Source organism: Stegastes partitus, unplaced genomic scaffold (genome assembly GCF_000690725.1).
Source record: "Stegastes partitus isolate 25-593 unplaced genomic scaffold, Stegastes_partitus-1.0.2 Scaffold1318, whole genome shotgun sequence".
Classification (NCBI taxonomy): domain Eukaryota; kingdom Metazoa; phylum Chordata; class Actinopteri; family Pomacentridae; genus Stegastes; species Stegastes partitus.
The window spans coordinates 172189-183118 of NW_007579049.1; the positions used below are offsets into that span (position 1 = coordinate 172189).

The 10930-nt window shown below is 41.5% G+C and overlaps 1 protein-coding gene across 1 annotated transcript in view; it reads left to right on the plus strand.

The window, feature by feature from the left end:
• The window catches only part of pak1 (p21 protein (Cdc42/Rac)-activated kinase 1), a gene marked incomplete at its 3' end in the record, with an annotated part of 50198 nt that overhangs the window by 7881 nt on the left and 31387 nt on the right, over positions 1–10930 (plus strand). The window contains exon 2 of the mRNA XM_008298458.1: positions 3079–3136. The remainder of the gene's footprint in view (positions 1–3078; positions 3137–10930) is intronic.

Consider the following 10930-nt stretch of genomic DNA (forward strand, 5'->3'; position numbering starts at 1 on the left):
ACAATGTATTCTTAAAAAAAGGGAAAACTTCAGAGGGGACTGAATACTTTTTATATGGCATTAGTAGCTTTAATGTTGCTACGCTAGCAGGTGTTCTGGTGGGTTTCTAGTGGGCCCAGTCCAACCTGACTGTAAGGCTCCTGTCTTGTGTTTTACTGCCACAGAGGAAACAAATCCGTGACGAGCAGAGAGCGTATCGGCTGTCAGGGAGCTAATTACACAACAGAATTATATGAATGACTGTCAGAATACAAACGGTGGGATTACAGCAGCACGGATTACAGTTTAAACCATTTTCAGAACAAAGCGTTGAGGATGTTTAATCGTGTTGTTGTCAGATAGAGGTTCTGGAAATATAAAAACAGGATGACAGGAAATCACATCAGACTTTTATTGCCTTTTAAAACAACCTCTTCACTTCCTGTTTCTGTCTCATATACGGTTTCATGTTTTCTCTCAGGCCAACATCATTTGCTCTCCCTCTCCCGTCCTGTTCCTCCCCCGGGGTGACGCTTCTCACCTCCGACAGGAACAACCAGCTCCCTCCAGGTCCTAACCATGGCCGCTGGAGTGTTTGTCCTCTGCATGCACCCGTTTTATCCACCGTTATTATCCAGCATCACACTCAAACAGCAGCAGCCATGTTTTTGATCAATAGCAGAGTGAACATGGTCAGTTTTTGGCTTTTGTTGCTCTGCTGGACGCCGTTTCTCACATTTATTACAGCAAACAATCATAAAATCAGCCGTTACAGGCCGATCATCAGCCTTAATTCACTCAACAGCCTCCCAGGACTCGACATGATCGGTTCTGGATTTACGGTGCGAGATCCGAGCATATTTTCTGCTTGTCAGCCTTCGTCAGACGTCTTCGTGCTCAGCAGGAGTAATTCGGCTCGCGGCCACCCGACACAAAAACTCCCGCGTTCGCCTGCCAAGAGCATCAACGCGCCGCAAATGTGTGTGTTTTTGTTTTTAACCTCCCAGAAAAAGAGCGACGGCCGCTCGGAGGGTGAAACAAAGCCGGTCCAGGAGCAGCACGTCGGGTGTTCGGCCCGATCGGGTCGACGTCGGAGCGTCGACTTGAACAGACGAAGCAGTCGGTCGGTCATAGAGCTGCTGGTAGTGACAGTGTGATCCTTAGTACGGCTTAAATTCCTCTAATGTTGTTGACTCACTGTATAAAAAGCTTAATTACATCTTTTTGTTTTATACATTCATCCAGCTGAGATAGTGTCAGTTGTCCTCGTTATCCATGAGTGCCAATTATGTTCCTGATTAATTATTGAGTCTAATGTCAGAGAATGGTGTCAGTCATCGATCTGATCTTCAGTCACAATGTTCTGTCTGACGAAGCCTGAAGAGAGGAGCAGAATCATCGTTTATCTGATTAATGAGCTTCAACTACGACGACGATTTCTAACAAAGTACGAATGAAGGAAACAGTCAAGATCGTTTGAACCAGAACGTCTCAGGAACTGTTTCTCATCATGACGCTGATTCAGAGTCTGTAGATCAAATAATCTGATCACGAGTGAGTTAAAGAATTAAAATTAAAAAAGGAAACTCATGAAGAGTCTCTGAGCATCAACTGGTGATGTTTCCTGAACCAGATGTAGCTGCAGGTCACAGTAACACACAACTGAACACAAAGAGAACTTTTAATGGCAAATATTTGGTCACAAAAATGGAAATCAGGTTATTTTTATAACTGACTGAGCAGTTGGTTGTTCTGCTCTAAGTAAGAAAACAGGACTCAGATTCCAAAGTGCGTTAAATCAGGTCAACGGCCAGTTTTTTATAAATGTTTTTACCTCAGAAAGTATTTAATATATGAATTAAAAACTTCATGAATATCTACGTTTGAAGCTCTCGTTCTTGGAGCTCCTGGTTTTAAACAATCTGGATGTTTGTAAAGACGGACGACGTGTTGGAGGTTGTTCAGGAGGAAACTCTGACAGCTTCACAGCTCGAGCTCCGGAGCTGAGAAGCTGTCAGACGTGAGTGTTTCACCTGCTGCTGGACGAACACACACCTGGCTGGTAGACTGTTAGACTGATAGGCTGTTAGGCTGGAAGACGTCCGTCCATTAGAGCGACGCTGCTGCTGCCGCCTTCACCTGCACTGAGCTGCAGCTCCGCCGGAGGATGAACCGGTGATTAGCAGCAGCTCACGCCGTCCAGCTGTCACTCTGAGCGTGTGTGTGTGTGTGTGTGTGTGTAGGTGTGTGTGTGTGTGTGTGTGTGTGAGCAGCTGAAATAGCGACACACACTCCTGCAGGTGGCAACATGTCGCTATAAGCTGCGATAATGAGAGTTTAGAGAAACCTTAATGAGACCTAATCTGTGTGTAGGTGTGTGTAGATGTGTGTGTGTGTTCCCGGTCAGGTGTGAGTGTGTGGATGTGTGTGTGAGTGTGTGGACAGCTGCAGGTGGACACTCACCTTCCTGTTTGCTCTGTTTGTTTGCGTGATGACATTCGGGCTCCATCTGTTTACAAGATGCAGGACGAAGGAAACACAAACACGATTATGATTCAACGCTTCTGTAAATAAAAGTCTTTCACACGGAGACGTCTTCGTGTCGTCCTGGAGGTGTTGTGTGAGCTTCAGATCCAGACAGTAGAGTGTTTGTAGAAATAAATCAATCTGCTTCATTAGAGGATTTCTAATTAGTCGCGTGTTTATCAAACAGCAACATTTGACACAATCAGTTTTTCAGTTGATTTCCTCCAAAACAGTTCATGGAATAAAAAAAGTCTGAGTTCCAATTTTTTAAAACATTTTCTTTACAACACTTTAATAGTTTGGTTTGAATTTGCTCGACAGTGATGTGGAAAGACAACTGTTTTCTTTTTTCTTTTTAAATTCTCTTTAAACTTTAGGATTTAAGACGATTCAGAGCCATGAAATGTGAACTTTTCTCCTGAATCAGGTTGTTTGATGCTTCTGAAGTCGTCTGATCAGCACAGATGATCCGCATCATGTTTACTGGTTTGCAGATCAGCTCTTCTTCATGAGCAGGTGAAATAGTTTCAGTTTGTGCTGATATGAACTGTGTTTGTCTGTGTCTCTGTTCAGGCTGCTGATCCAAACGTTCTGACTGAGGTTCTGTGAGACGCCGACTGGACTTTAGCAGGTGAGCTGGACGCCGATGATGATGACGATAGTGGTGATGATGATGATGATGATGAGGATGATGATGATGATGATGATAGTGATGATGATGATGATGATGATGATGATGAGGATGTGGATGTGGATGAGGATGAGGATGATGATGATGATGATGATAGTGATAGTGGTGATGTTGATGATGATGGTGGTGATGATGATGATGATGTGGATGTGGATGATGATGATGATGATGATGATGATGATGATGCTCTGCTCAGAGGCAGAGAAACACCCTAAAACATCCGAGTGACTCAGCTGGAGGTTTTTTGGGATAAATGAGAAACTAAAGATGGAGTTTGGTGGTTGTTGATGTTCAGCTTGTGGCTGATCTGCTGGACTTGATGTGGAAAATGAAACGAAGGCTGTAGACGCAGTGTTCTCCTGGACTTTGTTAGATTGTGGGACCTTATGGTGGTTTTCTAGTTGGACGTCTAACTTTAAATTCCTTTTAATCGGCTGAGCAGTTTGGAGGAGACGTTCTCTGATCACTGACTTTACCTTTAAAGTGGCTGCAGTGGTTTATGTAAATACGGCTGCTTTCATTTAGTTAATTCACTTTATTTAATTTTATTTTGTAGTCAGTATATAAATTAATACTTTTAATTAATACTTTTCTGTGATTTTACTGGATATTATCTGTATTTCATCAAAACAGGGAAAAAATCTGAGAAATAACAATAAAATTAGTGCAATTTTTCCCAATATACGTATATATTTTTTCAAAGGAGAACAAATACCTGTAAAATCACAATGGTTTCTGCTGATTGAGTGTAAATTTACTGTGAAAGAACAAATTAAAATATATTTAATTTGGACATTATTTACAATTTTAGCCTGTTTTTTAGTTTTAACATGTAGATTAATACTTTTTTTCTCCTGTAATTTTGCAAGTAATTATAATTTACAGAAACAGGGAAAATCTGTAAAATAACACTTCAATTAGTAATTTTATTTCCTAGTATACATAATTGTTTTTTTTTAGAAGAATGGCAAATACCTGTAAACACAGAATGGTTTGGTGTAATTTTACAGCCAATTGCTGCAAAATTTAAATTAATATTTATTTAATTTGGACATTATTTACAGTTTTAGCCTGTTTTGTTAGTTTTAACATGTAAATTAATAATGTTTTTTTTCCTGTAATTTTACAAGTAAACATCTGTAATTTACAGAAACAAGGAAAATCTGTAAAAAAAAAACTGTAAATATTTGAAATAATTACACTTAAAATCACCATATTTTAAACCAAGAGTTCATCAAACAGCAGCGTTTCCTCTGTCACTGAACGCAGCAGTGATTTATCAGCAATCAGCACAAACTGTTGATTAGATCGTCGATCTCTGTGAAGACGTTTGTGAGGAACCAAACAGCAGAACCTCAGTGAGAACCTCAGTGTTCCACATTATGTAAGCCTGCTCCAACCTCCCAGCATGCACTGCTGCCTCCATTATTCATGGAGCCGGAGGGGCGGAGCTCCTCCCCCGGCTCACCTGAGCGTCGGTGGGGGAGGTGACGGCTGAGTTACGGTTCTCCGGAGAACCCACAGCGTTCACATGCATATTTAATGTTCTGCGTCAGTGCAGCTGGAGACGCTGGGAGTGTTTGTATCGTGTGAATGGAGGCGACAGGAGGAGCAGAAACCTTCTGTAAACAGGAAAACACCTGAAACCTGTTTGTGCAGCTTTATCTCATAGAAATGACGTTTCTGTGCAACTTCACTGCAACAACAAGTCCATGTGTTGATGCTTTAATCCAGATCACAGGATGATTTACAGAAAAACGAAGGAAAAATACACAAAAACATGTCGTATTACTGCAGAAGTCAGTCCTGTGGGTTCATGTGGAGTTTTGTCCACTTTAACACAACCTGGGAGACACTTTAACGGCTGTAACAGGGACCGACCGATTATTACGCCCATATTTGGTATTTTTAGATAATTAATATCGTTATTTTTACTGGCTGATTATAATAAAGAAATGTGCTGCTTTGACTCAGTCTGTGGTCCCGCCCACTGCTCTGTCTGATTGGCTGTTACATGTCATGAGTAACAGCCAATCACAGCTGTTGTTTACACAGAGAGACAGAGGAGCTCATTAGCCGATCAGCTCTGGTCAATTAGCAGAACTTTATAGGAGGTGAAGCAGCAGAAACTTCCAGAAACATTCCTGATGTTACACAAAACACCTCGATAACACTCCACTCTGCTAATGGTGCTAGGCTACGGCTATTGCTAAGAGGTTAGCTGTGCCTCTTAGCCCGTGGCTGATGTTAGCTGGAGCATCTTAACCTCTTTCTAAAGTCGGGTTAACTTTAACAATCTGTTCTAGCTGACAAACTGCAGAGACAGAAATCAGGACATTAGCTGCTTTCACGGCGGCTAATGCTATGCTAACAGCTAGCGGCTAAGTTAGTATTCAGCTACAGATTAACCTGAGCCAGCGTCTGAACAACAATAACTTATAATGCTTTAAGATCTGAGAGTTAGTGGACAATAAACGGAACAGAAAAAGATGAAAAACAGAAGAGCAGCAGGAGACAAACTGTTATTGATCCCAATCAATCGATCGATCAGTAAACAGGTGGTAGCATGTCGTCACTGCTATCTCTACTGTACATATTCACTTCTGATGAACTTTATTAATGAGCAAGTGTAGCTTTAAATGGCAGGTTCCTGCTATCATACAGTTAATATATGATCATTAATTAATATATAAACTCAGTTATAATAACCCGTAATAATGAAGGAGTTTAGTTATGAACTTTTATTCTCTTTGGTTTAACAAAACGAGGATAATTTGTAAAGTAAAGCCGATTTACTATTTTTAATTCATTAATTTCCGTTATGTTTCTTTCCAACAACAGCAGACGTCTGATAAATACCAACATTTGTGCTGCTTTAAATACAGTAAATTAGTAATAAGTAGACTTTAAAGAAAACTGTAGCTACAAACTCTGTGAGCAGCACAACGTGATGATTGTCTCTCGTTTGACGGAGCAGTTAATTAATGAGTCAGCTGTTTGTAAAGAGGCTGAGCGTCCTGCTGGGACGGAGCTGATGGATGTTGTGGAGAATAAAGCTGCCCGAGGACTCGGTGAGAAATGGTTTTGTGTGAATTCCTCTGGACTCTGGGTTTGTGTCTGACCTCTGAATCACACTCCCTCTCTGCCACTTTCAGCTCTTCCTCTTTGTCTGGCTGCCGGTTTACTTTCTCTTTTGTCTTCTCGCTCTTTGTGGCGTCGGATTCCTCCGTCATTCTTCTTTTCATTCAGGCTTTTTAAAAATGATTTCGTCCTCCACACATTCACACGACAAACTCTCCACTCGGATTAAACGCAGGAGAAGCTGATGAGACGAGACAAAGAATAAGAAGCTCTGAGTCTGAGTGGACATTTGTGGAGTTTTTATCTTTTATTCTTTACGTTTCGTCGGTTGTTTGAGCAGATTTGTGCAGATTTTAAACTGCGTGAACAGAGAACTCTTGTTTTTGTACGAACCTGCTGACAAAGTTGGATCTGAAAGAGAAGTTTGTTGTGTTGAGACACAGAAAGAGACGTTCAGGTCCATCAGCAGCTACAGTCGTCCTCAGATTTATTCATACATTAAAGAACAGGCAACATTCACAACAGTCACTCAAATAACTTTAAACTCATCACCATCATCAGAGGAGGAACTCTGCAGAGCTTCAGCTTCTCCTTCAGCCTCTTTTACTCAGTTCATTACTTTTCTTTCCTTCACACCGTCCTCCACATTTCCCTCCCAGCTGTCAGATGTTCCCTCAGCGTTCTCTAAGATGTTCCCCCAGCGTTCTCTAAGATGTTCCCCCAGCGTTCTCTAAGACGTCCTGAGCTGCTTCCACAGGTCGGTATCTGGGCCAGGCTGGCCGGGCTCCAGTGGATTGTGTCGGCTGAAATAAATCCGATCAAAGTGGTTCCTCTGCTGAGCTCTGACGCCTCAGAAGGTGTTTGCTGCTGAGCTGCTCTGCTGTCTGAATGTTTCACCGGCAGGTTTAGAAGACGTGCAAATGTGATTAATTATATGTTAATTAATCATGATCAGGACAAAATGATGCTCCTGTGCGGCTCAGCTGCATCCTCAGATGTGTTCTGAGGTCATTTTGTTTGGTGATAAACGTGATTTTGAGCCTGTGAGGCGGCGAGAAGCACTGAAGGTGTGAAGAAGTGAGTCCAAGTTAGCAGGAAGGAGGAGACCAGAGTCTGATCTGAAGACCTTCTGTCCTGTGATCGACCACCAGACAGACATAGTGTCTTCAAGTAATGTTTACTTTTAGTTTTCATTCACTTCCTGGTTGGATTTAGACACAAAAGCAGAAAAACATGATGCTTTGTATGTTTGGCGCTTCGTTACCACGGTGACAAGTCCATCTAAGACGTGATTGGTCGGTTGAAAGAGGAAGAAAAAATGAAGCAGGAAAATAAAACATTCATTAGAATCATGTTTATGACACATTACAAACAAAAAGGTAATCTGGCAGAAAATACATTTCCCTTTAAAATGTGATTGACATGCAGTGAAGTTGTAGAGAAACGTTATTTTGTGGAGTTTAGGTTGAATATAGCACCTGGAAATAAGATGAAATTAAATATTGCACCTTAAAATGAAATTAAAATAAAATATTGCACCTGAAAAGTGAGATAATTATGAAATATTGCACCTGAAAATTTGATTCAAAAAATAATATTGCACTTAATGTCACATAAAAATAAAACCTTGCACTTAAAAATGAGATAAAAATGAAATATTTCAGCTGAGAAGTCACATAAAATCAAATATTTCACCTAAAAATTAGATTAAAATGAAATAATGCAGCTCAAGAATTAAATAAAATGAAGTGTTGCACCTGATCATTAGATTAAAAATGAACTTTTGCACATTACACTGACAGTGTTTATGTGAAAGTTCAAAACTTCACATTTAATCCAAACTTTGCTGACAGGAGGGAACGACGTGGATGAGACGGAGGTTTAATCTGCATCAGGAGACATCGGGTGGAGCAGTCGGGGGTCTGGATGTTCACGTCACTGTTGATTATGTAGAGTGTGTGCGTGTGTGTGTGTGTAGCGGCTGGTTATCAGATTGTGTTTATGTGTGTGTTGCTGCTCAGGAAGCCTCGGTGGCTCCATGGTGCTGATTCTGTCGTCGATATTCAGACTTTAGATGCTTTAACTCAGATTTCATCGAGTACAAACTGATAAATGTCGCTCTGAGCTGCTCTGAAACACGTCTGCTGGTGAAGTTCCATCTTTTTTATAACTTATTTAAGGCTGCAAATGTATTAATTTCACTCAAACTTTATTTAAATCTCTGTCGTTGACGGTGAAGTCTGGAGGAATAAATTAGACCGACTGAAGGTTCAACGTTTGCTGCAACATATTGTTATTTTGGGTGAATATTTTTCATCTTTTAGTCTATAAAATATTGAAAAAAAAACAGCTTGAAACATTCTAATATCTGCTGTTATGAGGCATTAAGTATGTTTATTCTGAACATCTCAAAAATATTCCATCTACCGTCATGAGCAGCAAGAAAAGCAGAAAATTTGAGTTTTTTTTTTTGGCTTTTCAGTGTTAAAATCTGTCTTTGAATGTGCTGCTACGCTTCTACTGTTCACACTGATTTTACATGTTGTGTCTGTATTCTTTATATATATTTATATTTATTTATTTAGCATCAAAACAGGAGCCTGTTTTTTCCCCTTTTTTAAATTTTAAGAAGTTATTTTGCAGCTTTTCTTCTAAATCCTGATATAAATCTTTTAGAGTCTTTCATGCTGAAGCTGCTCAGTGAGCCTGAACACACTGAACACGGTTTTATTTCTATTTGATGCTCTGTTGGTTTAAAATCACACCTACGAGGTCTCAGCCAACAGTAAGATGAACTAAGAACTGAGGAGGAAACTCGACGAGTTCCTGTGCGGGTTTGTAGGTCGGCTTCCTGCTGCCGTGATGAGATGAGTTCAGGCTTCGCTGCTTCTCTGGATGAACTGGGTCGCGCTTATCGTCCCGGCTGTCAGACCGGACCAGCGTCAGACTCCGGTTCAGGGATAAACTCCGACTTTTATCATGTTTATGATTGTAACACAACCAGCTGATGTCCTGCAGACTCACTGTAAAGCCTCCACGACTTCTGGAGCCGTCACGTGACTTTCTGATTTATTTATCGCTGCCAGAAAACATTTTATGCTTCGAGCAGAGCGGTGGAAGGTTTGTGTTGCAGCTCGTCTCATTCGATCCGTCAGGAGTCGGAGGAAGAATCGGCTCTTGGCTGTTTCCTCTCCGTCCCATAAACCAGAAACATGTGAACTGACAGTCCTGAGACGTGGAACTCGTCCAGTTTAGTGCACAGAGGCGACGAAAAAAGTTCTTACAGGTGACTTTTAGCTGTGGTGGAATGATTTTAGGTGAATATTATTGTCAGTTGAGAGTTTTGTTAGAAAGTAGAAGAAAAACCAACGTGTTGCAGAGCTCTTCCTGTTTATAACGTTATAGATGTTGTAACAAATCTGAATTTTTTTCTTGTGTTGTCACAAAAAACCTTGAAATAATCTCATCACAAACCAGGAAGTACTCGTACTCTGACTGTTGCTCCCGTTTGTAGCCTCTCTTGTCCAGAACCGCTTCTGATCAAGGAGGTCGGCTTCAAGAGATCCGAGCAGCACCAAGAGCAGCTCTGTTAGCATCGGTTAGCTTTGTGTTTGGGAGGAAAACTTGATTAAAAAGTGAGTTTGGATTCAGCAGCTGCTCGTCTGAGGGACTGAAGTTCATCCCAACAGGAGAACTCGGTGGATCGAGGTGCCGCTGATGAGCTAACGAGCTGCTCTGAGCTCCGGTCAGATGTGAGCGATCGGCGGCCGAGCAGATCAGATCAGATAAATCGTCTCAGTGGGAGGACACCAAACTGATTATGTCTGTTTGTTTAAGCAGCAGACCTCCTGCATGGCGCTGAGGCGTGGCTCACCAGATGGTGGTACGAGGCCTTCAGATCTGCTCACACAATGAGCTGCATAATCGACGAGCTGCTCGCTGAATCCTCAGAAGGCCAGAAATCAGCCCTGAAAGTAAAAGTCATGCTTCAGTTCTGGTGAAACAGTTTCAGGTGATTTTTAAAGATCAACCCGTCGGACCACGTTCCTCCACAAACCATCACGTTTCTTTGGTCTCAGCGGTAAAATCCACCCTCTGAGTTTCAAACAAGTTGGAGAGAAAGCGTAACCTGAGCGACCCCGAAACACAAAGGATTGTGGGTAAACTGAGAGCAGGGAATGTGACATCTGATCAGGGATTATGGTCCGGCCTCGCCTCCGTCTGATGGTCCCTCGGGCAAGGCACCTCCTCAGCAGGGCTTTACTGGTGTTGTGAGGACTCGCTGGTGTTCTGGAGAAGAAATCGCTGAGTTTCAGGTGAAGAAGTTGAGTTTGTGTTCAAGTTGTGTCTCCAGGTAATAAATGTACGTTAATGGAAACAGGTGTGTGAGTGTGTGTGTGTTCATACACGTGTTTACTGGTGCTGTGAGGACCGTCTTGTGTTTTGTGGATGAAAGGATGAAAACTTTGCTCAAGTTTGTGTTAAAGTTGTGTTTCTAGGAATGAATGTAAGTTCATAGAAAGTAATGGAAACACATTTTTGGTGTGTGTGTATACATGTGTTTACTGGTGTTGTGAGGACCGTCTCGTGTTTTGGAGACAAACTGTTGAACTTCAGGTGAAACTTGGTTTAAGTTTAAAGTTGTGTCTCTAA